This window comes from Crocuta crocuta, unplaced genomic scaffold (genome assembly GCF_008692635.1).
Source record: "Crocuta crocuta isolate KB4526 unplaced genomic scaffold, BGI_CrCroc_1.0 scaffold1559, whole genome shotgun sequence".
In the NCBI taxonomy this organism is placed as follows: Eukaryota; Metazoa; Chordata; class Mammalia; order Carnivora; family Hyaenidae; genus Crocuta; species Crocuta crocuta.
In genome coordinates, this window is record NW_027531923.1 from 19592 (window position 1) to 24988 (window position 5397).

At 37.8% G+C, this 5397-nt stretch overlaps 1 long non-coding RNA gene across 1 annotated transcript in view; it reads right to left on the reverse strand.

Annotated features, from left to right (window-relative positions):
• Positions 1-2698: 2698 nt before the first annotated feature.
• The window catches only part of LOC144240633 (uncharacterized), a 5407-nt gene continuing 2708 nt past the window's right edge, over positions 2699-5397 (reverse strand). Inside the window, exons 2-3 of the long non-coding RNA XR_013337782.1 lie at positions 4982-5052; positions 2699-2762 (exon numbers count right to left, since the gene is read on the reverse strand). This is a non-coding gene — a long non-coding RNA (uncharacterized LOC144240633). The remainder of the gene's footprint in view (positions 2763-4981; positions 5053-5397) is intronic.

A 5397-nucleotide genomic window follows, 5' to 3' on the forward strand; every position in this document is an offset into this window, starting at 1 on the left:
AACACACAAGAGAAGCCCTGACACACGAGCCCATGTTCACATCTAGAAACCAGGACCAGTGTCCACCTGCAAGAGTTCATTTGTCATCTGTATATCTGACTGCATTCTTCATGGGCTAATATTTTTCTTTAATGTTAGTTTAGTTTTTAGAGAGAAAGAGCAACTGCAAGCTGGTGAGACAGAGGATCTGAAGCGGGCTCCATGCTGTCAATGCAGAGGCCGATGTGGAGCTTGAGGTAACAAACCACAATATCATGACCTGAGCAGAAGTTGAACGCAAAATAAATTCCTCAAGTCACATCAGATTTACACTTCCTCTTTGCTGCATGGAACACAGTGTGATACCTGACGGTGGGGCAAGCGTCTTTGGCAATGAGCAAGTGGGAGCACAATGCTTGCAGGTGGACAATACCACAGGGAAGAAATGGAAAAGCCAGACCAGACCATAGGATGGATGATCCATTTTATCAGACATGAGCATCTATCTACACACTGTATACATAATACAAAATACGCATCTTCTTTTCTATTAAGTACACATTGGCATCGTAGTATTGTGGAGCACAAAATAACAGCTACCCCCAAATGCATCCTTACTGTCACTCACACAAATGTTAAATGTGAGCACAACCTGGTCCCCAACTTCATGGTATCTGTCTCCACAATGGACAGACATCCTCTTTCTGCTCCCCACCCAATGGGGGGAAAATGCTACATGAGCTGTGAATGAACAGAGGGGCATCTAGCCTAAAAACGAGGGGGACTGTTTGAGGCAGAAATACTAACTTTGACTGATGAACTGCTCCCCAACTAATCAGTACCTTGCAGAGTCCTCAGAGTAGAGCACTCATCATGGGGCTCCAGCAGAATGGAGTTTCCTGCCAGCTGTGATCAGCCTCAGTGGAATGTCATCCATCTACAGTGGATCAGACCAACATTGGGCCAGCAGCCCATATAAGGGTTGTTAGACCTTTAAGATGTTTTAAATAATCTCTAAGGTAACCACAATGAAAATACATACTGGTAATAGATTCACCAATAAAGAGATGATGGAATTGATTCTATTATTATAACAATTCACATAGACATGGTACGACATTCACTGACCACTAACCAAGGGAAGAAATACACAAGGTGAGTCACAAAGTATGCATGAGTAATATTTCTACAGAAAAATAAACAGATACTTTTAATGGGAAAGGGGATGAAACCGATTATATTTGAGTTACACTCACATTGTCCAGAAATGTAAAGAGTTAAAAGTTGTCACTCTGGAACATAATATTTAGGTAAAAACAAAACCACGTCTAAATGATGCTGTGAAAATTCCTACACAAAAGGAAGCATATTATTATGGAACTTCAAACGAGAAGAAGGGAAAACATAACCCCAAAAATTCTACTTCAAAAGGATGAGTTATTTAAAGAAAACCTACTATTGGGGAGCCTGCATGGCTCAGTCGGTTGAGTGTCCGACCTTAACTCAGGTTTATGAGTTTGAGACCTGTGTCTGGCTCTGTGCTGGCAGCTCAGAGCCTGGCGCCTGCTTCAGATCCTGTCTCCCTCTCTCTCTGCCCCTCTCCCCCAAAAACTAAATAAACATTAAGAAAATAATTTTAAAAATAAAGGAAACCTACTGTAATTTTACTTTAAAGTTTCCTTATTTTGAAAGAGACAGAGCACAAGGAGGGGCAGAACGGAGAGAGAAAAATCCCAACAATGAGATCATGACCTGAGCTGAAATCAGGAAATGGATGCTTAACCAACTGAGACACCCAGGTGAGGCTATGTATCTATAATTTTAAACTGTGACTGCGTACCCATAAAGAAAGGAACATTTTGAATTATCAGCATGTCTTCATCGACAATAAAGTTGTAAAGAATATTCATTAAAATCTACCATGGAAAACTCTAATGAAAACTTTTATGAATTAAGGAGTTAAAACATTAATGAATGTATTATGTTAATAGATCCCTCTTATTACACAGAATTTAAGCATATAATCCATACTTTAGAATCCAGCAAACTAAAAGGTTTCATTTCATTATTTTTAAGTTTGTATTTAAAGTATATTTTCTACCCTACAACCCAGCAATTGCACTACTAGGTATTTTATCCAAGGGAAACAGGTGTGCTGTTTCAAAAGGGCACATACACCCCAATGTATACAGCAGCACTATCAATAATAGCCAAAGTATGTAAAGAGCCCAAAAGTCTGTCAGTGGATGAATGGATAAAGGAGATGTGGCATATATATATATATATATATATATACACACACAATGGAGTATGACTCAGAAATTAAAAAGAATGAAATCTTGCCATTTGCATCTACGTGGATGGAACTCAATGGTATTATGTTAAGCGAAATTAGACAGAGAAATACAAATATGATATGACTTCACTCATTTGAGGACTTTAAGATACAGATGAACATAAGGNATGGTAAAGATATACCAGGGTTTTACTGCACTGCAACCCTTTTTTCCCTAAAGGCCAGTTGGCAAATTATTTTATATATAATATTAAAGAAGATTTTTAATTTTAATACAGCCAGAAGAACAATGTTGGGAACACCTATTCCATGATAACTTACATCAATGTCATAACCGCAAACAGCATCTGCATTGAGATGTGCTTTATATATTGGGTGTCATGTTTTCCTTCGTTTTCCATAGAAAATGATGCATGAGACTTACCTAAAGAAGGGCACATCATATCTTTGAGGCAGCAATAATCGACCACGTGATTTTCCAAACCCACTAGGAAGAAATAAATTTCAGAAGTAAATTGAGAGTAGAGATACATTAATACTTCCCGGTTACAAACGTCAGAGAAACTCAATGTGAGGGGGAAAGCACATACTGAAATTAATTATTCCTACACAAAAATTGATCCTCTTAATCTTTTAAAGAATAATAACATATACATTTTCAAAGTCTTTCACTTTGTATTATTCCTAATGATGAGTATTTTGATGTGATGTCTGAATAGAGTGACTGACGTTCTGCTTTCTACTGTGATTTCCGTGAAATTTATTGACACTTGATGGTCCATTAAATACTTTTCTAAATATGTATATCTTTAAAGTAACTCTCATTTATGCACTGCTGGCTGTTTGCTAAAGCGTACATTTCACATGAAGGACGTTCCTCATTCATTATGTTTGTGAGGTTTACATCTAGCGTGAGCTTTGCAATATTGATTAAGGACAAAGTTCTACTCACAAGCACTGCAGCTTCCTCTATGGTTTATTGTTTCTATCCTGTAAGATGGATAGCCATGAGGGGAGCACAGTGTGAGTTCCAGATACAGGCTTCTCACAGTCTTTACATTTGTAATGTTTCTCCTCAGTATAAACTCTGTGACGCTAAGTAAGGGTTGAGCAGTCCTAAAACATTTACCACATTCTTTACTTCTGTCAGTTTTTTCTCCAGTATGAATTATGTGATGTAGGATGAAGCTTGACCTCTGATTAAGGGCCTTGCCACATTGTTTAGAATTTAATGGTTATTTCTCAGTATAGGCCTTCCGATAGGAAGTAAGGGGTGAGCAAGTCATAAGATTCTCACAATCCATAAATTTGGAAGGCTTCACCCCTTAATAATTGTGTGATAAGGAAGATTGAAGAGTGAAGAAAGGCTTTACTACATTGTTTATACTGGAAGGTTTCTGTCAAGTATACATTCTGTGACACTGAATAAGATGTGAGTGGCTCTTAAAGGCCTTGCCACATTCTTTACAATTTTAAGGTTTCTGCTCAGTATGAATTCTGTGATGTTGAGTAAGGAATGAGTACCAGGTAAAGGCCTTGTCACATTCTTCACATTGGTAAGGTTTCTCTCCAGTACGGACTCTGTGATGTAGAATAAGGGCTAAGATCCTTTTAAAGGGCTAACCACATTGTTGACATTTGTAAGATTTCTCTCCAGTATGAATTCTCTGATGTTGAGTAAGAGCTGAGTGCTGTGTAAAGACCATCCCACCTTTTCTATGTTTGTAAGGGTTCTCTCCAGTATGGGTTTGCCTGTGTCTATTTAGAGATGAACTGTACTTTAAGGTTTTACAACATTCATCACATATGTAAGGTTTTTCTCCAGTATACACTTGCTGATGTTAACTTAGTGTTGAGTGCCCATGTGGCTTTTCCACATTCCTTACACATGTAACTTTTTGTCCAGTATTGTTTGTCTTCTTTGTATTTAGCCTTGCTGACGGACTAAACATGTTCCCAGGTTCATTGCATGTGTATGGGCTTTTTCCCACATGAATCCTCTGATGATCACCAACATCAGAATGGGTTAGGAAATTTCCCACATTCATTATATTTCAAGGATTCTCTCCCAAATGTATACTATTCTGTATCATAAGGTTGGAGCTTTCATAAAATATTTCCCTACATTTATTACATTCATGTCGATTTTCTGGAAAATGAGTCCTCAGATGTGTATTAACATTTGAATCCTGGTTAAATATTTTCTCAGATTCAGTGCATTGAGCAATTCTAGTTTCACTGAAAATGATGTGGTTATGTTGGAAGGTCGACTGCTCAGTGAAGGACCCCTCAAAGGGATACTACTTACATTTTTCTTCATTTTTAAATCTCTGATTTTCAGAAATATTTGACTGAAACATCAGTGGAATCCTATTGTCAAAATGGTACAAGTAAGTATTTTTAGCACAGACTTGGTCACCTTGCAGATGTTCCAATTTTGTTCTGTAGATATGTACGTTTGACCATTTGATTTGAGCCTTTGCTTATACAAACACACTGCTTTGCAGAAGCAATGCACTTAGAAAGGGGTGTTTTCCAAAATGTTTTCTATCCTTCACCATTCTCTGCAGCGAAAATCTTATTATGGACATTTGTCTCCCTTTGGACATGTCCTTCATGGTGTCTTTGATGCCCTTCACCCTCCCCAACACTATTCCAGTCTATCATTAGGTGTATGTTCTGAAAGACACTATTTTATCTACTCACTGACACTCTTTGGAAAGAAGTTTCTATGCACATCTTTGGAAGGAGGCCCTGGGCGCCATTTGAAGATACACCTGAGAGATAATGAATAAAAAAAGTAAAATCATTCCACCTACTATGGTCAGATGAATACAGTTAAATTTTCTTCTATATGGCAATAAAATGAGAGAAGTTCAACTTTAGGAAAAATGAATCAATGGCTTTTCTAGTTTCTTAAAAATGTATCTGAAGTAAATAACATGAATTTTTAAATAGCATGACTTGTTGCATATTTTGCAAACTTGATAGTGCTTTTCCACTTAGAAGTAAAAGGTTTTGGGGCACCTGGGTGGTTCAGAGTGTTGAGCATCTGACTTTTCATTTCAGCTCAGGTCATGATCTCATGGTTTGTGAACTGGAGCTCCCTCCCCCCCCCCCCC